The 26,353-nt window shown below is 33.2% G+C and overlaps 1 long non-coding RNA gene across 5 annotated transcripts in view; it reads left to right on the top strand.

Annotated features, from left to right (window-relative positions):
* Positions 1-26,353, top strand: part of LOC118200197 (uncharacterized) — a 319,672-nt gene that overhangs the window by 62,933 nt on the left and 230,386 nt on the right. For 3 of the 5 annotated variants that reach the window (XR_015039996.1, XR_015039999.1, XR_015039995.1), the window contains exon 1: positions 24,001-24,393. This is a non-coding gene — a long non-coding RNA (uncharacterized LOC118200197). The other 2 variants (XR_015039997.1, XR_015039998.1) reach the window with 2 other exon arrangements.

Genomic DNA, 26,353 nt, shown 5'->3' on the forward strand with positions numbered 1-26,353 from the left:
ACAGTCACATTTCTATTCAGTACTTGAACGCTTGGAAATGGGTAATAGAGCTCCTGTCTATACCAAATCAGTTTAGCTATCTTCCTCGGAACTATTCTGTTTCTTTCCAGCGGTTCCCTCTCCGGAGTCTAAGATTTCCAGAATTATTTCTTTTCGCAAGCTCATAAAATGGTGACAAAGAAACCGTCTGGATTATCCCACCTAATCACGATTCGTACAGTGACAGTACCTTTAGGATGACTACCAGGCTGGTGAAGAGTGCAGCATCATGGAAATCGCTGTAATCTCTAAAGGGTACAGGGCCAACTGGACTGCTCTCTTTAAGTGCATGAGTGGCCCTCTAACGTGCCTCAAATGCGATCGCCATCATAAAATGTCTTTATTTGCAATAAACTCAATTCTATGCAAGACAGCACTTATCATCTTGTCGTCTGCGTTAATTTTACCGCAGAAAAATTCCTTACCGATTCACTTTTTCGATCTTTTCAAATTTAATATATTCGTGGACCTACTTTAGCACTGCACTAGCTGATGGAACTACAAACAACACCACAATAATCTGGGCGTTATTTCAATTTGTATTAAAAAAATTGCTTCAGCACGCAATCGAAATAAGTTGTCTTTTTTATGCTTCAATTAATGTTTCAAATTAGAATTATTCAAAATTAAATTCTTACTTTAATTTTATTTCCAAACTGTTACGCTCTATAGTTTGGATTAAAATAACTCGCCGAATAACGATTATTGGAGGTAAAACAGCAAGAATCAGTGAAATGTTTGTAAATTTTACAGGACTAATTTCGATGGTTTAAATACAGAATCAACTTTTTCAGCTGCTTAAGAGCAAATAAACGAGATAAAATATGGTGATAAGATAAGAATGACCCTACTTATAATCATTCTTAAGATAAGATTACTATTCATCCCTCACATGCTCAATACAATTTAAGTCGGGTGAGTAAGGTGGCTAATCCATTCGAGTGATGTCTTCTGTTTGCAAGTATTCTCACACTATATGTGTTTGACGAGGCCAAACCTTGCAATACATTAGCAGAACTTCTGGCCATCAGCAACCCTAAACAGTTTATCTTGGAGTTCCGTTATCTCATCCATATATCTCCGAGCGGTGTACAGAACCTCCTTGAAAAAAAATGCAGCTCACTGCGGCCACTTGTCACGATTCCTCTCCAAACCATTAAAACATGGTCGCGAAAACGGCATATATTTCACGAACAAGGGAAGGAAATTTGCGTATTCCTGCCTCTCCAGATGAAAATAAGTCTAGAATCACTGTTCAGACTATATCTGCACTCGTCAGTAAACAATACTCGCGCCCATTCATTTTGTCTCCATTAAACATGACGACTGCAGCAGTTTAAACAGGCCCCTCTGGAAGCTGGAGTGAGTGGGACATTAACCATTAATTTTCTCACATACAGTCCAGCCTCGTTAAGCCTTCATTTAGCAGTAGAACGGCTAATTCGAGTTGTTATGGCACTGTGAAGGTCTCAAACCAAATCTCTTGTAGTCGCTTCGCAGTTTCTTCGAGCCGACAACGACAGAAAACGATCTTCTGATGCAGTTGTTGCTCTTAGTCACGATTGACTGGCTGTCTATCAAACTGATCCAGTGCTTAAAAAGGAGCTCCACACTCTTGATATGACACTTTGAGGGATATTCAAGCCTTGGAAAACCTCCATCTGTGTTTAACCTCCCTTTATTCTACCGATTCGGCACTTTTGACTTAAATGATATCTTTGAACCATAACTACTGAATGCTGATCACTCTCAGAAACCACATTCACTTTAGACAATACTACAGACCGGAATTCCAACATACGTCCATTCCATTATCACATTACCAATCACCAAATTTTCATATTTTCGAAGCTAATGCGCGGCGAAAGTGCAGTTTCGTGTTTAGTTGTATTTAATTAATGCAAATAATTACAGCACTGGGCATTGGTTGCAACTTAGTGAACATATTTTTTTGCATTATCCTTTAATTTTGATGACCAGTGTGCGTTAAATGAAATTCCATTCACTTTATTTTTATGCTGTCTTCATTGCCTTCAAATTTAAAGAGTATGAGACATATGTCAGGAAAAAGGAAACACAGAAATCGGCTGCTGCCCAGCACTGTTGATCAGAAAATCACACTTTCCATTCTTCTTCAGCCAAAATTATTCAAAAAACACCTTCCATTGGTGAATTAGATTTTCTGGAGGCTTTTCACATTCAAAAAATCTTTCTGTTCTACTTAACGACCCTAATTCCAATCCATCTTTACCCTCAGACTTTAAGGAAATTAGTTTTAGTTTTCTTGTTTTATGAATAGATAGATAGCACCAGTAGCTTGAATTCATTTACTCCTTTTGATCTTATCACCATATTCTATCTCGTACATTTACACTTAGACATCTGAAGAAGTTTTGTGCATTTAAACCATCGGAGCAAGTCCTGCAAATTTTAGAAACATTATCCTGATCCTTGTTGTATAACTTCTCCAACAATATTTCTCTCTATCTTCTATTCTCCAAGTACCTTTCAGTGCACTTTTCGTTCTTTTACTAGGACAGCTTGAGATTCTTCATGATCTGTCACATATGTTTCAGCATTTTATTTCTTAGGTCCCCTTAAAATGTCATTTCGTACTCTTAAATTAACTGCTGACATTTTTATAATAATGTTCTTTAAATATTATTTTGAAAAAAAAAAGTCCTTACTTTAAGCTTTGTCCCAAATTTTAAGAGATAGTGTTTCCAATTCTGAAACAGCAGAATAAAAGTTTGTAAAATTTGGGCATTATTTAACCAAAGCACTAAAAGAAACAAAAGCATGAAAAAAACATTGACGGAGGAAGAAGAAAAGATGATTTTGCCAATTAGTATTAATATTCAAGATGTCAAAATGAAGTCAATTTATTAATTTAAGTTAATCAGAAAGTAATTCAGCTGAAGATTTTCTCAATAAAGCAAATTACAAAAAATATTAATGACTAATATATAAATTAAAATGGACTTATTACTTTACATAAAATTAAAATTGTTTCCAATTTAAATATAGTTTCGCAAATTAAACATTCTTCTTGCGATAAAAGAAGGGGAAAAACTGATAAAAGTGTTCTCCATGCAAATTAATCTAATTTCTTTCTACTAAAACCTCATTAAGATTCATGTAGCAAGGAAAAAAATAATAAAATCCATTGTCTTACCGACCTTTATTCTTTTCTCGGAGAAAAGAAAATTTATCTTTGTTAAAAAAGCCTTAAGGAATTTATCATCAGCTGCGAGAATTCGGTAGTAGAATAGAAGCGTCGAAATTTTGATTCCGCTATTTATATTACACAAAATTACTTTCACTCAAGTAAGTTAATTTAGAACCCATCTGAGTCTAATATCCAGATAAATTCCTTCCTCAACAAATTAAATGAATGTTAAGATGAGCAGAAAACTGTCAATTTTGAGCTGCATAAATTATTATCAGAGCTGTTCCATTCAGAGATGATGTATGTTGCTACGTTAATTACACGGCTGGCTAATTAATGATGGAAGCACGGAGAACATTTATGATAATCTTTGGTTCCTGGCATTGGTTCAGTTACGGTTAAAGAGAGACTCTTTAACTTCTCCTGTTAGAAAAGGGGGAATTTAAAATATTTCGGTGAAATTATAAAATTTGGAGTGTGGCATAATGAATTATTGAACGGAATTTGTTGGAGTAATTAATTTAAGTTATAATTTATTTAGACACGTGTCAGTGAAATTGTTTGATTTACACAAGGAACACTTTAGTTTAGATATAACGAATTTGCTTGCAAGAAGTTACATATTGCAGCTGCTTTTAGGGCTTTGAAACAGAAGTAAACTTTAAACAATTGTTGAATTTTATCATAGTATATAACCGCTCTAAAAGTTTAAAATAACTGTGCAATGATTGTAATAAATTATTAATTATTGTTATTATTCTCTATTAAAGGATTTGAATTGCAGTAAATAATTAATGCCTTTTAATATAGGAATTATTGGAACATACCTTTCTCGATGAGAGTGTTTGAAGGTACGATGGTCATATTGTACAGTCATTAGGTTATTTCGAAGCAGGAGACAGGAAAAATGAGAAATGCCCTTGCCGGGACACAAACCGGACGTCTAGAATACGTGTCGAGAATGCTAGTTACACCACGAAGACATACAGAAAGGAAGGAGAAAGTACCCTTTTAAATATTTCCCTTTTAAAGGGCAGAGTGACGTTCAGACATATGCACCCCTCGATCTTCCTAGTGCTTAATGAGAGATATCTGTTGTCAGAGGTGGAATGGACAGCAGACCTTTGGAAGAAAGGTGCAGCGGAAACCCCCTTGGTGTGGTTTCCGGACATAAGGAGCTAATTAAGTTTCTTTTCCAGGTTGCTACAAAAACGAAGAGAGGGCTTTGTGAAAAAGCTTTTCATGCTGTAAACGACGCATTTTAGCGTCGTCGCCCCGTCAGCGGCTTTTGTATGAATTATGGCTGAAATGATTCAATTATTTTAATATTTATTCAAGAATTTCTTATTAAGTTTTTTAAAAAAATATTTTAAAAGAAAACCTGTCTTTTCTTTCAAAACGGGTGTTCTGACGTTACAGCTTTATTAAAATGGTGCAGCGGTGGGATGAGAAAATCCATGCAGAAATTACAGACCTTCAGGCTCTGAAAATTCACCTCAAATATTGCGGGACAGTCATTGTCCGGATAGCATCAGTGTTTTTCAGATATTACAGACCGTCAGTTTCTGAAGTGCAGTACGAAACGTTACGAACATCATTTCGAAAAAGTGATTACAGCTCTCTGATGAGGTGAAATAAGAAATTCCATGCAGAGATCGCAGACCGTCAGGCTCTGAAATTCATCTCAAGTTTGTAGGACAGCCATTGTCCGAACATCATCAGTGTTTTGCAGATATTACAGACCGTTAGGTTCTGAAGTGCAGCACGAAACGTTACGAACATCAGTTCGGAAATGTGATTTAGAGCTCTTCAAAGCAGTGAGATAGAATCCACGAAGAAGCTTACGGACACCAGTGCAGACAAAAAGGAACGACAGTCTCCTGAATACAGCTCAGAATACACGGAGAAGTTTACGGACACCAGTGCAGACAAAAAGGAACGACAGTCTCCTGAATACAGTTCATCTTCAGCAGCATAAATTGTGCGATCATCTTGTATTCGAGAAAAATTAGTGCGGAAGTGGGCGGACAAGCCTTGTCCGAAGATCATCAGATCATTTTGAATGTGTAGTGTAGTGAAAATGTGACACGTGTGTGATCATCGTTGTGCATGAAAAATTTAGTGCAGTGTGTTCTTTCCGAAGATCATCAGATTATTGTGAAGGTATAAATTAGTGAAAAGTATCGGAATCATCAACAGCTATATATTAGTGAGGCGGTAAGTACCTTGGATTTTTTATATTGAGGCAGTAAAGTAATTTAATTTATTTCGGTGATTTAGTATATAAGTTCACATAACTGTTTTAAGTCAACTTTGTTTTCTGTAAAGAAAGGTGCTGTTTTGGGTTTTATGTTACAATAAGAAGTGTAAATTTTAGAATTTAAATCTGTGTTATTACATTTTTTAATATCTAAAAGGTAATGCGTTGTGCTCAAATTAAGCTTATATAATTGAATGTGTAAAGGAGAAGAATTACTCTAATTTTGAAGGTTCTAAGGATAGGTGGCATTCTGACATTCATTTCTAAGACTTTTCAATGTTATAAATATTAGAATTTTCAGTTGTGTCAAACATTATTTGTGTAAGAACTGAGAACATTTTTTTCTATTGAATGAGTAAAAGGGGAACGCTAGAAATCCCCAGTATTTTTCATTTTAACCGTTGTCATATTAATGTTTAGTTATGAGCATGTAGATATATGTTGTTTAATTACCCTTTGAATGCATATTTTAAGATACCTCAAATTCTGATGAAAGTAAATTCTATTATCATAAGCAAGAGTGTTTTACGCAACTGAATTTAAAGCATTTAAGAGGGTAATATTATCTGTAGTATCATAAGTCCTCAAGTAAACAAATTTTTATTTGAACGCATAATGTGCATATTATAGTGTAAACATTCTTGTTTTTGTTTACGACCTGTAAAATATGTTGTGAAAAAAATTAAGGGGTCAATTTTACTCTCTCTTTCTGAAACGATATTTGTTTAAATCAATTATATATATATATATATATAGTGTGAGGAAGCTAAAATTGTTAGGTTGTTATCATAATTTTGTTTTATAGCATGACATTCTTAATAAAAGTTAGGAAAGAGGATCTTAAATCCTTGGCTGAAGAGTTAGGATAAAAAGTTAGCCCTGAACTTAAGATATTGTATTTAAGACAGCTGGTTATGGGAAATGAATCCTATGAGGAAGAACTAGTGAAAGGCCTGTTAGCAAATATCACTTCAACGAGGCTTGAGAAAGAAAAAAAGGAGCAGGAAAGAATTAAGAGAGAAGAAGATGAAAGGCAGGAAAGAATTGCAGAGAGGCAAGATAGAATTAGGAGAGGAGAAATGGAATCTGAATTATCGAAATTAAGATTACTAGCCGCTAATGGAAATGACTCTGTAAATGGCGGGAATGAAGGAAATGAACTTAAGAAAAGCCGTTACGATCTAAAAAAAAATGATTCCAAAATTTGATCCTGAAGAGAACGGCATTAGTTTGTATCTAGTCGTGTTTGAGCGCCAAGCAAAGCGTGCGAATCTTCACCAATCAGAATGGGTTTCGGTTTTATTGACAATTTTGCCAACTAACATAGTTCAGCTGATTATGCGAGAACCAGAGCAGCAGGCTTATGACTACGATTACGTAAAGAGGATATTGCTTTAAAGGTTTAAGCTTAGTCCAGAAAAATTTCGTATCAAATTTACGGAATTCCAGAAAAACACTCGAACCACTTGGAGAGATTTTGCCTTTGAATTAAGGAATTATTTTGAAGAATGGATCGCAGGTTTGGAAGTTACCGATTTTGAACTTTTAAAGGATCTCATGCTAACGAACCAAATAAAGCACCGTGTAAATGTCGAAGTGCGGCTGCATTTTATTGACGAATGGTCGAAGATGAAGACTCCAGATAAATTAGCAGAAATGCTAGAAGAGTATAAAAATGCACGTGAAACCCGGAAGAAGATATCTCCTGTTCATTGCTCTGAGTCACAACGGGGAAATAAAAATCATTTAAATTCAAGGAATCCGCAAAAGTATCACCAGTCTGGAGGGGAGGATAGATATGCCTTTGACAGAAAGGAACATCTCCGGAATCAGAATGAGCGTCAATTTGATATGAGAAGACCACTTAAGTGTTATTCTTGTGGTTCAAACGAACACTTAAGACCTCAATGTTCGGAAGTTAAAAAGGATCTCAAAACTCCGTTTATTGTAAACAGAGTCCAGGAGATTGAAGAAGATTTTTTAGCCCCGTATCTAACGATGGCTAAAGTGAACGGGTTTGATCTTCCAGTTTTGAGACACCGGGTCATGCATTGACGTAATATGCAAGAAATATCTCACTTCTTCGATGCTGACGAACGAGACTGTTTGGGTAAACACCCGTTTGAAAAGGCTCCAATTTGTTTACCCTTAGGAAACGTTACAATAGAAGGAACTTTTGGCCAAGTAACAACAAAAGCAGCGGTCATTCGAAATGAATTGGACTCCGGTCATTATCTGTTAGGGAACAGAACCGCCGAAAAATTAACAGTATATCAACCCGATAAGCTTTTCTTTCAAGTGAAAACAGGTACTCGAACTCCGAGTCAATCAAAGAATGAAATCGGGAAAAGCTGTCCGCTGGAGTCTGAACGCGGCGAACTCGAACCCTCAAGCGAAGTTTCTCCCCTCATTATAGAAAGGTGTGAAGTCTTTTCTCAAACAAAAGGGATGGAGAAAACCAAATTTCCCTCTGCCTGAAATAGAAGTGAATGAACTGTCACTACTTCAAAACATCAGACGCAGTTAACTGATCTACAAAAGAAAGGTGACGTTGTAAACCCATCTTTTGACTGTGTCGCGTTAAACGATCACAGTAACTCTTTGGGAAATGTGTACAAGCTAAGAATTTCCTTTTCGGTTCGGCGCGAACAAGAAACTGTAGATATGTCAAATGATGCTTCGTACCAACTAGACTCAGAAGGTTTGCAAATGCCTAAAAATTCCGTAGGAGAATTGCCCAAGACTTACTCTGCTCGGTGTAAATTTATCAAGGAAAGTAGAAGAATTTCCCAGGTCATCATTTATCTATATTAGTGCCTGATACTGAAGGGTCAAAGAGGATTGAATATAGCTACTTCATGAATGATGTAAATCCAACTTGTAATGAAGTAGTTTTTTTCTGATGTTAAAGCCAAATTAAATTTACATGTTTATCTTGAGGTTAAATGTAGTAGTTCTCATGTAGCTTGTAAATTTAGCTTGAGGTCAGATGTCGTAGTTGAGTTACCATTGAGAGATTTTCACAAATTGAAAATTAAAAATCTACAAGGTTTCCCTTTTCAGCCTGGCTAAAAATTTCACTAAAACTAAACTTGGAATGTATATTGTTATATTGTATTACATATTTCAGAAACTATACGTTTTTTATGGTATGTGTATAATTAAGCTTTAGTTTTTAATATTATGTTGTTTATATGTTTTTTACTGGCCACAATATAGTTCTTGTTATGTTTATCCTTGGTACTTAGCCCACCATTGTGAAAAAAATATTAGTGCAAATAATTATTAATTACTTTTATTATTAAGACTTGCTGTGGTAAGGTACGAGGAATTAGAGTTCTGAAAACCCCCCAACCCCCGGGGAGGATAGGAGTTGTGACGTTCAGACATATGCAGCCCTCGGACTTCTAGGTGCTTAATGAGAAATATCTGTTGTCAAAGACAGAATAGACAGCAGACCTTTGGAAGAAAGGTGCAGCAGAAACCCCCCTGGTGTGGTTTCCGGACATAAGGATTTCATTATAATTTTTTATATTATGTTTAATTATATATAATTTTACTTATATAAAAGTTTTACATGATTTGTTTAGGAAACAAAGTTCTTAACTTCCTTTTCGATTTGAATTTTTAAGATTTTGCAAATGGAAGTTGATTAATTTATTTATTAGGGTAAATAATATTTGTATTATGAGATATTGCTTATTTCATTGTAAGTTTTTTACTATGTGATACTTCTTTTTATTATTATGTGATACTTTTTTTAATTTGAGTTATTCTGCTAAGTAAATTCTGTGCAGTTTTTAAATTTAATGTTTTTTGTTCCCTTTAGGTACATACCATTTACGGTACATTTAAAACCCAGACGACGGCTGGTTGCATAGCGGCTAGTTCATGATAAAGAAATGATGCTGTCTGTATTTTTCACGTAGAATATCTGCCATCACCATAAGAACAATAGACCAGTTCTTTTTCCTACAATTTTTCACAGAATAAAAGTTGACCAATTTTCAAAACTTTTAAATTAACTCAATTTTTGACAGGACACGGTAATTTCAAGAGCTGTTTGAAGCGATATAGACTTGTGCAGCTGCGGTAGCGAGGATGAGCATATTCTTCTTGAGTGCTTTGATGACGAACAGAGGAAGATATTTCAGGGGATTTTGAGTCACCTGTTTTTTCTGAACTTTTACGAACTAAAGAGACAATTTTTGCTCTTGGAAATTCATTCTCAATTTAGATTCTTCAGGTTATTTTATTTTATTTATTAGCCCAAAGGAGCGTTAGTCCAGAAGGGCTATTAGACTGGAAACGGGATTTTGCGTTGAATCACTATAAAAGTCTGAATCACTTTTCAAATGGTTGCCACCAAATATTATCTCTCTGTATTATATTTAAAGAAATTAAATAATGAAGATTTAGCATGAATGTATGCATGTTTTTCGCATTGTAGAAATTGTACGCATTGTATGTACGCAATGTACGCATTGTATTGTTTTCACATTTCGCAAAACAACGGTACCTAGAGACATCAAAATTTTAATAGCATAGTCCTCTTCCCGAATATTGACACCTGGAAGCCCGAATTTTGAATTTCGAATTTGTTTTATTGTGTATTTCGTATTTTGTGAAACTTTAATGAGTTTTTGATTAGCAAATTTAATGATTTCAAAGAGAGCAATCATAACACTGCACGGAAATAAAACATTTTTATCTCCAGCGCGCGAGACTGTCTATCGGAAATTCTAAAGATAAGCTATTTTTAAATTTTTTTAGCGCTAAGGAACATTAGCCCAAATGCTGTCGAAACGCATATATAGGTAAAGGAAAAACACGCCCTTAGAGGCGAAATATAAAATCTGAAAACTTTTTTATTGTTATTTATTCTTTTACTTATTTTTTCTAAATTTCTTTGTAAGTGTTGTAATTTACTTGTGTAAGCCTCGTGGTATACTTTGCGGAATACTAGGAGCTAGAGTTAAATATATATGTGTGTGTGTGTGGACACCAGATGTAGAAAAACGTCAGTAAAGCTTCGAGTTATTAGTAAACTACGATTTATTTACATAAATTAAAAATAATAAGAAAAGATAACTAATCGTCTCAAAATTATCCCACGTCTGAATATATTCTTTTAAGTTACTGTACTTTGGAAAAATATATTTAAAAGTAGTGCAAATAATTGTAAACTTGATTTTTGTGTACCTTTTTTGCCTTTTTTTAGATATTTTAAATAATATTCATATTTTAAATTTCTGAAAGTTTGCAATCATATTTTACAATGTATAAAGCGAATATTAAAATTTTCTCACTAATATTTACTTCCTCTCAGATATTTAGCGCATAATACTAGAATGTATATTTGGCTTTTCCATGAAATATAAATAGTTTTTATCCCTTTTTCTATAGTAGAGACATTTCATTGAACTTCTGGACAAAAAGCTCTTATTTAGCCTACAACTTTAGCCGTCTTATCAGCTTGTCCCACGTACATCAAGTTCCCATTCTGCATTCCTGTGAGTGCGAGGAATTTGGAAACTAGATGGAATTGCAGAAAAAAATGTGGCTTTACTTTTCTCTCCATGAATGTTACTTGCTGTCGAAGAAATATGTTCGTTCATTCATTTTAAGGTCTTAGAATTTCTTCTTTTCCCACATCTTCTCTAATATTCTGGTAAGAGCCTTTTGATAGCAATTTTTTATTAGTAATGCCATTATTTTGATAACAGTCTCTTAAATTATCGTACTGACTGAGCTAAAATATCATGTCATGGTGAGAGCGAATGGAAGTAGGGAGCTATTTAGCGGTTAGAGGAAGTCACAAACACTCAAATAAGCTTAGCCCGGAATCCGTGTAAAGCCTGTGTAGAGTCATTAGGATTTTTTGAAGCTTGAGACGTGAAAATATGCGGTGCCCTCGCCTTAATTTTAGCCTGAATCTCTCAAATGCCCGCCGAGTGTGCTACCGTTACACCACGAAGGCATGCTGGAAGAAGGAAGAAAGAACTTATATACTCCCCCTTTTAAAAGGCGACTGAAAATTAGGAGACTCAGCCAAATCCTCGTGGTGATGAATTATATATAGTTCAGGCGCCACTGTAGAGTCATTAGGATATTTTAAAACAGGAAGCTTAAAAAATATGCAATGCTCTCATCGGGACTCTACCTGGACCTCTCAAATACGTGCCGAGTGTTATACCGTTACACTATAAAGGCAAGCTGTAAGGAGGGAGAAAATACCTTATACTGTAATCACCATGCACACTTAGTAAACGTAATTCATTAGTGATCTTTCAGAGAGTTTTAGGAACATTTACCCACACTCAATGCCACTCTTTCAATTTTACTTGGTGCAAAGTGGTAGGAGGTGGACCGAATCTTGCCAGCTCTTAGATCTTAGATGATCTAAGATGAATGTTTCAAATTTTAAGTCTCGCGAATTCTCTATATAAGAAGAAAGAAATTCTAATATGAAGAAAGAAAATGCAAATTTTTATTTAGTATTTAATGGCTTTACGAGTAATTAAAGTTAATTTTGAAATCTGAAAAAAAAATAGAGTAAAATTTTTTTAAATACATTTGTATTAAGAAAAGACAAATGGAATTTAACGAACTACAGTAAAATCGAAATTAACAGGGGTAATATAGGTGACGTCACAGTTAATCTAAAATTACGGTCGATTCAGAAGCAGTTAAAAAGTTACAAGAAAGAGGAATAATTTGTGTTATCTTTAACAAAAAATACTGTTAAAATTTTACCTATATTATAAAGCAGTTTAATTTGAAGAAGCTTATTTAGGTATGTAAATTAAACCACCATTCAAAACAAGAACACATTTCAAAACAGAAAACAAAATATATATATATATATAACGCTTTTAGCCCAAAAGGGGCTATAGTCTCGAAATGTGATTTGCGTTCGTTGACCATGAACAGACAACCACCTTTTACATTGTTGCCATCAAATTTTATCGTCCTGTATTATTTTTACAGAAATTAAGTTATGAAAAATCTTCACGTATGTACGTACACTGCGAAAAAGAAAAGACGGGCAGTTCTATATCTCCCGTTCTACTGTGCCGATTGACAAAATTCAAATTGCTTTTTTCATATCTCGAAAGCGCGACTTAGGATATATATTAGATTTATATATATCATTGTTCTAAAACAGGTATTTTGACATAAAATCGGACTTTTTTTAAATAGCATACCAATTTTGTTTTCCATATATGTATTCTACGACTCAAATTATGTCTAGATATTAAATTTTTTAAAATTTGGGGCGAAATCTACGGAAAAATTCAAAAATTTATCTTTGCCCATTATTTTCAGTTTGTGCTAAGAATAATTCACTTGGCGCACTTCTTAATGTATGGCAACCAATTTTCCTTTGCCTTCTATTATGCCGAAGAGGAAAAAAAGGTACCTCATTCCTATCTTTTTACATTGTGCATGAGCGGAAAAAAAGTCACATTGTTCTTACTTTCAAATAATTTTATCAAAGTGTCATTTGATGTTTTATTATCCAATAAATAATGGATAATGATTATCCAATAAATAATGATATTTGATAATGATTATCCAATAAATAATGGACTTTCAACAAATATGCATAATTTCAAAGCGCACCTATATATAAATTCATGTATATCTTCGGGAATCTTGAATAAAACCGTCTACTTTAAGATGATGGTAAAAATGTTATAGATTATAATGCAAAATGTTTTTCGAAAAATTTATAAAAATTATTTTAAAATAAAAATTTTTAAAATAAATCATAAAAAATGGGGAATTTTATTTGGAATGAACCTGAATTCTGAAATGTGAAAGGAAGAATCAAATAAGTTTAATACAAAAAGAGAGCTTAATAAATATATACCAAATTGCATTAACACTGAGGAGCTAAAATTTTGAGAGCTAATGTTTTAAGAACTACTCGTGCGACTTTTACAAAACTTGGTAGTTTGGCGTAATTTGAGTTGTAGAATTGAAATATGGAAAAAAATTGGTATTTTGTTTCAGAAAAGGTCCGATTTTGTGTCAAAATACCTATATTAGAACAATGATATATATAAGTATAATACATAGCCTAAATCGCACCTTCGGGACATGAAAAACGCAAGTTGAATTTTGTCAATCTGCCCAGTAGAACGGGAGTATAGAACTTCCTCTTCCCCCCCCCCCCCGCAGTATACGCTCTTTGCACGGTACAAAAGCGACAGTATTTAGAGCTATCAAGTTTAGAAAGGTTTCGAGTCCGAAAGGTTTCTAGTAAGTAAAAAGTCTATTAAAAAATCGCGATAAAATCCTTGCGTAAATTCGCTAACTAAATAATTAAATAATAAAATGTAAAGAGATCCCCCACATTCTGACACCAGTTCCCTTTTCATAATCAAAAGGCTATGGATCTGTGGTAATCTTTTTAATAACTGCGCCAGATGAACAGGCAGAAGCTAACATTTTACTGAAATGAACAAGACCTAATTCAGAAAAGTAAACAGTTATCAACAGCTGAAGGGAAAAGAAGAGATAAGAAAAATTTTCCTTAACTAGTGAGGAATACTGCATGATAATAAATTCATCCTGCAATGCAGTGGTCCCCGAGCAGGAGCACGAAGCATTCGCACAACTCCGAACTGAATAATTGAACTGACTGACACTCGGCATCAACGCAGCCAATATTTATAAGTTACGCAAGCACCACTTTGAGTAAAATTGCTCTTAGATCATTCTGGTAATTTCCAGTATGTCGCCGAATTGTCACCAAATTTTTCAAGTCCCGGTGATTAGGTTTATACTCATACCTGTGGTTCTACTAAAACTACCCTAAAATTCCAATGTCAATCAACTCAGAATTTGTTTTAAAACATAAAGTGTTTACAAACACAGTAATCGGTAAAGAATTCTGAAATTTATTGCTTATAAATTTCCATTCGAGGAAAGGTTTCTTTCAGTTTCATGTTTTTAGTGTAACATTTCAGCATTTTACAGCTTGCTGTTGTCTCTCCCTTTTAGGAAGCGCAGTATTGTCCACGTACAGAATTAAAATCGACTAAAGAAAGTGAGAAAAGGCAAATCCTTTGAAAAGAATCATATTTATAAAACGGACTCTACAAAAACGGATATATAAGTCCAGATGTTTCTGAGATATCTCCCTTTTAGGGATGCCAGAAAGAAACAAGAGATAAATCCTGTTAAAATATAGGAAAGCGCTCAACTTTTTCGGTCTATCAGTTCTTAAACGGACTTACTATAGATTTAGTTCTGCTTAAAATATTGTGTTGAGTATATCTTGAAAAGGAATGCGCTTTGAATACAATAGAAGAAAAAATAGCCTTTAGAAACCTGTAATGTCTAACTCAAATACCCTTCCTTTGAAATCAATGATTTATATTTACGAAAGTTTGGTTTCCTTTGATGTAAGATTCTTCCATTGTGTATTGCTTCGTAAAGTCCAGTGCAAGTTCTAAAACACTAATCTAAAACGAAAGAAGATAATCTCACGATCCCGTGTTTTAGTTTCCTGAAAATGGCGGATTACTGTTAAATCACATGTCAATGCCTCGAATGTGTAACTTAATAATAGAAATTATCATGTGTTCTTTTAAGTATAGAATACATTTATAAAAGAATTAAAAAATTTTCCTTTGTTATTAAAAAGAAAAGCATGGATATATGTTATTATATTATCCAATAAATAATGGACTTTTCTAAAATTTTTCTCTGAAATATTATCTCCGAAATTTAAGTATTAGACCAGAATTTCCGAACTTTTCTTGTTACTTGTATCAACAACTTTTATTAGAATGATTTTCTTCGTTGACCTCCTTGTGTTTTTCTCTACTATACACAGAATATAACATAATCATAATACAAATAATTGCATATAAATAACTTTAGTCTAAAAATATGAACAAGAGTTTCGAGAAAATGTTTTTTATTAAATATATATTTTATTATTGTTTTGTATTATTATTATTATTATTATATGAATTTTACAAATATAAACAAGATTTCGGAAGCAAAACTGAAGATTTTAATTGGTTCATTCTAACTGGTTTATTGGTTGATGGATCTAATTTAGGTTCATTTTTAGTTAATGTGACGGGTTCTCTTGATGTATTGATACATTTCTTTAATATCTGACATGAAATTCCCGACTTTAATTCATCTGGTTCAAAAATATTTAAAGTGTTTCTTGTTTCCCGTAGTAAACTATTGCCTTGACGAACTTCTGCTTATAGTAAGCAAGAAAATTCAACAACTTTGGCTTGATAGTAACTCTTAATTTGGGAATATTTCTTTCGAATGTTTTTTAGTTCGGAAACTTAGCGTAGCCATGTGTGCTTGAATACGATTATAAGTATTATTCAGTGCAATTAACTCATCTTGCAACATAATATCAAGATCAGATATATCGCAGTTTAGCGGTCGTTTTATAAGGCATTTCCCCGCCTTCTTAGCATGCCCTCGTAGTGTAGTAGTCAGCACGCTGGACGCGTATTCCAGAGGTCCGTGGTTCGATTCCCAGCGAGGGCGTTGCTCATTTTTCATCATTCCTGCTTAAAAAAATAACCTAATATCTCTACATTTTGAGCAGTGCGGGCACATTCAATTCTATCTTAGAAGTAAGCATTAAAATTTTCTTCTAAATTTTGCAGTTCGCTTACATATAACAATATATCTCATGAAGAAATAAAATTTTTTTCAATAATGGAAATCGTATCAAATTTATTATCAAAGTAATGGAATTATTTTAGATTCATTGTTGATATAAACAAGTCAGTTTTAACCGAGACCGAGTTCTAGCTTCAATGAGATTAATGTCCAAGTTGAGTATATGTCTCTTGAATTTTATTAATTGTGTCACCACAGAGTTGTGTAAAGAAGTAAACCTCAGTGTTAAGAAGCAAATTGTTGTAAATTTCATCATTGTGGTCATCATCCCCATAAATGTATTTGTCACTTTCTCGTGAGAACAGAAGTAGGTAATACGTAACCTTGAAACATTTTGTGATAAGAAAAGGTGCGTTTTGCCTTAGATGAAGTTTTTATTATTCAGAACTGCCAACCACAGGCCGGGTGGTAAAATCACTGAACTCTGGTAAAATCTGTCCTGAGTTTGATTCCAGGCTAACGGGCTGGCTGTATAAGTGTAACGTGTATACGAGCCAGATTCTCTTAGAAAATCCTCCCCGAAGGTATCTCTTCCCTTAGGCAGATAGTCCTAGTGCGCTTTGCCGTAATCAACTAAAACAAACCAAACCAACCATTACTCAGAACTATCACATACTGGTTACTTCAAATGCCAACATCCTTTGCATTTTGATTACGTGACTGTATAGTGTGGGTTTATTGTTGACTTTCAACCCTTTTCCTTGAGAAAAATACTTCTCAAGACAATATATCATTGCTAGTGTCCATTACTGTGAACTTCTGCAGTAACAAATTATTTCTACTTTACGAAAGCGAAACTGTTTAGAGATTAACTATGCAAGTTTGTGCAATACCTCGTATTATTCGGCAAGAAAAGGAATTTCTTTGGGCCCATTTTGGAGATGATCGACTAGTTTTGAGAAACTTTCTGAAAGTCTAGTCTTTTCTTTCTCCGGGCTTGAATTCCTATGACTTCTGGCTATGGTGATTTCTAAAAGATCGTGTCTAATGGATGAAATATACCGATCCTTCCTGTAGTGAAAGCAAGCATAACATGTCATGATGCTGTAATTCCTCGAGAAATCCCTTGCGCCACTGTTAAACATACAATAACGTGTTTTGAACATGTGATTAGGCAAATGGAACTCATAAGGAACAATTATTACGATTAAATAAAATTTTATGTTTACAATTTGCATTTCATGTTCTTTATATGCCATGTCTTCATCTGCCGGTCGATCTTTACCTTTAATTACGGTTTTCTTTTTCCACTGGCCCATATAACGTATATACTAAGTTTCAATAAGGTACGTTATTCAGAACTTGCTCTATGTATGTCCAAGTACGGTCACTTTAATTATAACACACTATATAAAATATATTCAATATTTTCAACTGAATAATTACAAAATGAAAGTTGAATTTTAAAGCAAAGAACAGGTAAAAATTGGAGAATAATAATCTAACCTTTATTTCCATCATTTTAAAATCTACCCGTATACAAAAGGAAGTTTCCATTTATGACAAACAAACGATGACTGGGGGGATAATATGGTATATGCATAATATAAATTATTCCCAGATGACAGAATTTATGTTAATTACAAAGTTATATTCTTCTGATACCGAGGTTTGTATGAATAAAAAGAAAATATATAAAAAGATTTTTCTACATTTAATTTGTGAAAATTCATAGGACGTATATAAAACCACAGAGCTCTTTTTCTAAGAATTTTCTCCCTAACACCAAAGACTTAACACCAAAGACCAAAGACTTTACTTTAGTTCTAGAAATTTCTGATATTCTGTTGTCAGATTTGGTATTCCAAGGCCTTTCATTATGCTTTAATGGTTATTTTTAAATTTGCAACTGTTAAAAGGTAGTATGTATGTGTTTCAGTTTTCTTATAACAGTTTATATATTTCAAGACGGAAAGGGATTGAAAACACTGGATGGTATGGTTACATTGACACGACGTATCCCACAAATATTCTTAGTACACATCATATTTCCTTACAAAGTCCTCGCCGAAGGTATTCCTCCTCTGAGAGAGATATAGTACAAATAATGTGCTAGATTTATTAGCTTAATTTAATAGCACTATTTTATTTCTTTGATATGATTATTTATCTTATCTTATTTTTTGATAGACTATACCAACTTTTAGTATAAAGCTTTGAACACAGACAAATATTTTGGTAGCTTTTCAAAACTGGTCTTTCCCAAAAAATTTTCGAACAGTTTTATTTCTTTCACTTCTATTTCTGTACGCTACGTTCGTCCTAGCCTTTCCGAAACCTGCATCTAGAAGAATTCTCTGAATAATTAATCCAGGGCAGAAGGTTGGATTCCTTTATTTCTCGCAGTTTGAAGGAGTAACTTGATATAAATTAATTTCGAGATGCAGTGCATTTTATTAAAATAATGTGTAGGATGAGATTTAATACTGAATTATTTCATGCAGCCAAATAAATCTTGGTAATCAACGAAACACATTTTTGGACTCATTTTATTTCCTTTTTACAAAATGATCTGAATCAAGTAAACCCATGTGACAATAAAAATGACACTATCTTCACAAACTATAATTCCTGTAACTTAGCAGAATGCTTGATGAAATTAAAATCTCCAATTAAATTCATGGATTGCAATATTCCAATGACTATATTTGCAAAGCTATATTAATGGGCTTCGATTTCTTACACAGAGAATCTTATTTTCCCCCTATTCGTAACGTGAATTCTTAGTCTCCTCATGAGTAAAGCAAATATGATTTAATTTTCTTCACAGAAACATACATTCTTGCAGCAACTAAATAACAAATCAAACTGATTAAATCAGTCATTTCTGCCTTAACTGAAAAGTGAGATTCAATGCAAAATTTTGCTGCTTAATATATTCATTTTATTGTGTCTTTATCAACATTCGATGTCATTTGAATTCTAAAGCTTTTATTACGAACTTCCTGCATTTTATCGAACAGTTGCATCAAGACGTTACGGAATTATCACTAGCAATAATTAACAGATAGAATACTAAATGCTACGCTTGTTTTTCAGAAATTTTCTGTTGCACTCCGAAGGTATAAATAAAGATATAAACAGAATTTTTCAAGCTCTGTATAGAGATTTATCTTTCGTACGGTTGAGATAAATTTTCTTCATGAAGTTGCTTTAGTTTTGCTTTCTGGGTGTAAAAGCGTCTCATGGATGACAAAATGCATTATGAATATTTATCGCTTTTTGAAATTACAGTCGAGAAGGTAGCGTAAATTGAGAGGAAAGCTTCTGAGAAACTGAGAATGTAACTTCCCCGAAATTGAGATTGAAGCAAATAATTTTCTGGAGTAATATATAAATTTCTTGTAAATCATTACTTATACTGTTTCATTTTGAATTTTGAATTCTGAAGTTTACATTCAGAATTCAAAATGTTTATAAACGTGTAAATAATTATAAAATTTGTTTTTGTTGTTTACCTTCTGATGACAGATTACAAACTGAAGTATGGCTGACATCAGTAAATAACCATGGATCACCCAGATAACATACCCATATACTACCAATTTAACGCAAATGATACCCCCACTGAAAGATGCACTTACGCTCCGTACAGTGCCATGCAAAGCCATCCACTTGGTCTGGTTAAGCCAAACAAGAACCAGCTATTCTGTATCATATTTATCAACGTAACCTCCAGCTGGAATGCAAACTGGTCACTTAATTTACAGTATTTCCTACATTTGGTATGAGTTACATAATTTGGTCTGCTTACATAAAACATTCCGCCATATTTGGCTGGCTGTTTTACTGTCACAAATAATGATTATTTAAGACAACCTTAATAAGAACAAATTATTAATATTGAAATATTCCTAAGAGAAAATAGTAAAGGATGTATCAGAGAAAAAAACACATCCTTTCCGCAGTTTTCTTTGACCTGAGATCCGCTTGTAAGTGTACTTTTCTCTTGAAGCTTTCCAGTATTGGAGTTCTTTCAAACATAATTCATTGGTTCAAGAGTTTTCTTAGCTAGTAGCCTTGTAAAGTTCGTTATGAATACTGTTTTTCAAGAAATAAAGCACATAGAACTGGCCTCCTACAGGGAGGTGTTACCAGTTGTCTTCTCCTTAACATATACATAAATAGTCTCATAACTAAAACTGAAAATACCAGCATTATATGTTTATTGTGTGCTGATGATCTGGTCTCCTGGACTGAGACATCGTGCAAAGAAAGAAGAGCTATTTAAAACTCAGACGCATCTTTAGCGTCTGAGTTTTAAATAGCTCTTCTTCTGGAAACTGGTAACTTAATACCTTAAGTACTGAACTTAATACTTCTTAGAAGTATTAACTTCTTAGAAAAAGGAAACTGGGAACTTAATACTTCTTAGAAGACTGGTAACTTAATACCTTAAATACCGACATGAAATAGATTTAGCAAGCATATTTGAGGGTCTGCAGTGTCATCGAGATTAAGTGAATTCAGCGGTTGTACAAGACATATATTTCGCGCAAGTCGCTGCGAAAACTAGCAAGAGGTTTTCATGCAATAACAAGAGATAGCAAGATGTTTTTCGATATTTAGTAAAGATACTATGAATATATGTTGTATGGATTATGAATTAAGAATTAAGAAACCTAAAGATTTAATAATCCATTATTTTAGTACAAGGAATTTCTGTAAGTGATATGCAGCGTCAACCATGGTAATTTTTAATTAGGACGACGGCTGAACTTTCATGGTCAAAGTGTTAATGCTCGTTTAGATTGTTATCTTGTTGTTGGATTCATTAAAACGACGTCTTCGAAAACCTTAAAGTATCTTCCGTATCCTTTACAGCTGGATTTTTTAAACGTTTTTCAGTCGCGACTCCTTTTTGTCACTGAGATTTTTTCGCGACACCCGTGACCCCATAATATTTCCAAAAATTTTTGTGGGACTCCAAAAGTATTGCGCAAATCCGACACAGGCGTGGGTGAAATTGTCAATTTTTTCACTTGTACTGTAATATACTATCGCAGTTTTAGGTCATTAACTTTAGTTTTTGATTTTAAGGTATAGAACGATGTGAAAATTTTAAATAAATCACAGACGAAAAATGTCAGCGTCACGTGCAAACCAAGAAAAATGAACGTTTATATTATAAAAAGAATGCGTTGAAATCTGTTTTCGTTTTTTTCTTTGTCTGTATTGTCTTATCTTTGTCTGTATTGTCTTATCTTTGTCTGTATTGTCTTATCTTTATCTATTTTCAAATGCATTGTGTAAAAATATTTGGTAATTGTAAAATTATTATAATAAGTTAAATAAATATCAAAACTACTAAAAGTTTGGCGACCCCCCTGTTGCAGGTCCCGCGACACTCTTGGGGGTCGCGACCCACAGGTTAAGAAAACCTGATTTACAAAGTTTTCTTTAGAAGTAAAATTATACATAATTCGAAACTTTGTATCACCGCGAAACTATTATTTCCCATTGTAATCAGTCAACTGTTTGCATAAACCTTTTATACTTTTCTGCAAACGTAACATATACGAAACAGTTTTCCTTTTACAGTCTTTACGTAAGAATCACTCTCTAATAGGCAGTCTTCTCGAGCATTTCTATGATGGCAAAACCAACAAAATTATTTAAAATTATTTTTCTTATTGAACGAAGAACGGGTTGGCTGCATGGGCGTTTTCGTGTTGTTCTCCATGTGTAAGGTATATACGAGTCAGTTTCCCTTAGAAAGTCCTCCATGAAGGCATCCCTTCCCTTAGGCAGATAGCTCTCGTGTGCTTTGCAATAATTAAATAAACCAAAACCAAACCAAACCTTATTGAACGAAACATAACAGCCAGCTCCCTAAATCCCTAAAACCAACAGAGAGAAGACGCGAAGCATTGATTGTATCAAATGCAAGAGAAAATGCAGACCATATGTCTGTAACGCTGTTAGAAAGTTCACATAGCAGCCCAACTTGCACTTTGACAATTTGTATTAGAAGTCAGTCCTGGAAGTATGCTTATTTCTGCCGCCAGCCAAGTTCCAAATGCTTAACCAATACTTCCAGGCAAGGTCCAGTGTTTATGTTTAAAATATACGTAGAAAGACAAATTCCGAAATTCACGTAGTGTATCGTGCATTATACTGTTTACTGAATGTTGTTCTGTGAGAATATAATTACACTGGAAAGTCGACTGGACAATGCACTTGCAGTCTGTTCTTTCCATCGTAGGCGGCCACGCCGTTTTTCCTCTTTAGGTGCTGTTCTGCTCATTTGCGGTATAGCAATGGTTATACCTTTATACTACATTTTTTGCCATACTAAATATAGATAAATAATTCCATTATCGTATGAATTGAATCCGTAGCTCATTGTATTCTCTTTAGCTCTCTCAGTTCATTCAACTGAGAAATGTTTTCAAAAAAATTCATCTGTTCGCTTACATGTAATTTAATTTGGTTTGACTGCGCTTTAATCTGCTGGATAGGCATAATCTATATTTGTAAATGCCGCTGTTTTGTTTGATGATTTTTAAATAAAAATATATTGCAAGTTACTTACATTACATCAAATTTACGCTGTATTCATATAGGTTTTCCTTTTGAGAACTCTTTTCAGATCACATGAGGTCGTTCCAAATTGTCTTCAATCATATTTTGAGCAGAGAATTTTGTTTACTTAATTATAAATGTATATTTTATAATAATAACAAAGCAACAATTCCCCAAACACCTTCATCAGAAGAGGAAAGTACGCTTGTTATACATATCCTGAAACGCTGAGAATTGAATAAAATGGTTGTCTCTTCAAACTCGAATGAATATTTTGATACGCTCGTAAATATAAATAAAAATGCAAGAATTTTTTTCATTTAAAATTTTTTATTTATATGATATCTGATATATGATATATGATATATGATACCTGCAAACAAGAGAATCCAGTGATGTTAACAATCGGATAAATATAATAAATCCAAAACTTGTATTCACGAATTCACTTAAAACAGTTGAAATTCAAGCTACTTCTCGAATGATGGATGAAAATATATGTTACTTTCTTGCTCAATATATTTCTTCTCTTACATGTTTAAATTTTAGTAGTTTTACCTGCTTAACATTTTCATCTATTTAATATTTCATGTTTTCTTTAGTATGCATTGTTCACTTGTAAGCTTGAAATGTAATTTTTTTTTGGCCAATATGAAAAATAATTTACTTCAATCTTGTTCGTATGATGTTTAGTTTTGCAGATTTTGGATTTCTTAAACATATCTAGGAGATTTTTGGAGGATTCGTAAATAGTTTTTGGATTTAGTTTAAATATCACGCTGAATAACAATAAAAAATAATCCAATATTAAGAATCAGCGTAAATTAATTTTTTTTTCCTCTCCTATCGATAAAATTCCTAGTTTCATGCTTAAGGACTCCATTCCGGATATGAATTCCTGGGGTATTCACAGGATTCCTTGCCAGTGTGGTTTACATTGGTCAAACAAAAAGAGCCTTAAAATTTCGTGTTAAAGAACATGAGGCATATGTTAGGAAAAAAGAAACACAGAAATCCCCTTTTTGCTCAGCATTGTTGGAATGAAAATCCCATTTTCCATTTTTTCTGCAACCAATATTATTCAGAAAACATCCTCCATTGGTGAATTAGATTTTTAGAAGCGTTTCACATCCCCCCTCATTTTTTTTTCTAGTTAATGACCCCTATTGCAACTCATCTTTATATTCAGCTTTAAAGAATTTTCTTTTAGTTTTTCTTGTTTCATCAATAGATGGCGCGAGTAGCTTAACTTCTGTCCAACCTTTATTATCTTATCTCTCTTCACCCTTTATGTGGTTCACTTGCACTTAGCAGCTGAAGAAGGTAGTTCAAAAACTATCGAAACTAGTAATGCAAAAAAATTTTGAAACTTTACGCTGATTCTTAATGTTGGACTTTCGTTTTGAGAGTTTTTGGATTGTTTAATTTAATGTCTCAAAATAATCGAAATAATTTTGTATAATAACAAGTTTATTAAGATTCTATCTATTACAGGAATGACTGAGACGAATTCGCCCTAAAATGTGCAGCTGTATCCAAGATTCGATTACCGACAATGGAATGATTTGGTTGCAGTGAATTACTCAGTAATTCCCTATGAGAGCAAAATAAAAACATTCGTTTTCCTACAGAAATTCTCCAAACTAGAAAAGCTCACCAATGGCTAAGTAGATACGAACCAGTTCCATTAAAAGGTCTTCCCACGAAGACATCTTTTCCTTCTCAGGTAACCTATACCCTTCTTCTGCTTTGCTTTAACTAAAATTAACCAACCAATCAAAATAGCAACCCTTTCCTTTTCTTAGAGAACAGAGTAGGATAGACTTTTCCTGGTAATTTATTAAACGAACATGAAATAAAATCCGATCTCTTTTGTAATAATCTAATTACTCTACGATTTAATTTTTGAGAAAATCAGAACAGATTGCTGTGAGATGTCCTTGTTTCTAATCGTATTCAAAATTCAAATTTTTACTGTAGTTTGCTACAAATACAGAACGTGTTTTGAGCAAGAGAAATCTCCTATAGCTTTTACAATTGAACGATAATACTACTTCCTAAATAAACGAATGGTAATGAGACAAGCCCACTTATAACGACGAAAATTCAGTAATCATTCAAATGACAAGCTTCAAGAGTAAATTAACATCTGATTTAAATTTCTGATAATTTACATTTTAAGACTGGCAATTTATACTTCTAACGTAGAGGCTATTTGTGAGCATTTTAATGCACCGACTATATCAAACGCAGTGGTATGACGACCCTAAAAGGAAAGTCCTGACCCACACATTAAAAATAAAAGGCAAACACTAAAAACTATATGCATAACTTTGCACTATGTACTTTCTGAAGTTACTGGATTTAGCTTATCTAAAGTAAAGATTTCAATACATGCTAACAATTTGATCCTAATTATAAAAGTTTTTCACTTTTCTAGGCAATTTTATTTGTTAAAACATCCATTCAGTTATTTAATTTGCATTTTTAGTATCCATGTTGTTTTGTTGCATTTGAACAACATAAATCGTTTAGTTGCTTATTCTGTTTTGCTTCAATTTTCTTTATATGTAATATTTTGAGTTACATTCATATCCTCAGTTGGCTGCACATTTTTATTGACTGTTCTCAGTTTTGACTGCCAACTGGTGCGTTTTCGAATCTTTTTCTTTTTACGCTCCTGCAGGACACATTGGTACCTCCTTTGATGGTGACCTAATAGCCATATGTATAGCCCTGAAGCAATTATTAGCTATCTATTACAAATTTGTAGACTTTTTAACGTGTTCGTTTTTATCATTGTTGTAAAAGGCAAATTTATCTTAACGCAAAGAATTCACTTGCTCAGATTGCAATCGAAATTAGTAATTACTTTATAGTTTTGTTATGTTTGTTACATTATAATGTTTAATTTTAGAATCATGAGTTCGGGAAAACTGTGACATCTTTTCAAAACATTAGCTTTCATAGTATTTTCTGCTTGGCATCACAATGTTTTTAAAAATAGCTATAATAAGCCTATAGGCACCTGACGGAATGAATGCAAAATAAAATACAAATTATAATTTTTTTTCTGTTCAAAATTACCGTGATACCTTTTATCTTAATAAAATGCTTTACTATGAGTATATGAATGTCATGATATGGATATGTAATAACAAGCAATATGAATGTGTTTGGTGAGAATGAAGGCACACCATGCTGTCTCCACCAATTTGTCATTCTCGTAGCCTAGCGGTACTGCTGACTTTTAAGTTAATTATTTCTGTATTTCAGATTAGTTTTATTGATTTTATATCTTAGATTAGCTGGTGTTATATTTGACAATTTCTACACTCCAGTCATGTGGTAACCAGGTACAGCAAAGGTTTATTTGTACAGTTCTATTTTCATGGAAGCATATCATGATACTCTTCAGTTGATATACAGTTTCCTCTTATAACCCTTCACTTCTGTATGCTTAAAATTACAAAAAGCATTTAAATTTGTTTATGTAGAGAGTCTTTAAATACAGTTAGATGTGATATTAAAATAATGTACTGACATTTTATACTGCTAACATTTTGTAAAACTTTATTTTCACAAGTTATATTACAGATACTTGATATGTTGTTATTATTTTACGAACGTATATTTTGGAGAAAATGGCCTTAAAACACAAAACAAAGTATTAATACCTAATGTAA

The sequence above is a fragment of the Stegodyphus dumicola genome, chromosome 3 (genome assembly GCF_044657685.1).
Source record: "Stegodyphus dumicola isolate Sdum_Otavi_A_Nest chromosome 3, ASM4465768v1".
Taxonomy (NCBI): domain Eukaryota; kingdom Metazoa; phylum Arthropoda; class Arachnida; order Araneae; family Eresidae; genus Stegodyphus; species Stegodyphus dumicola.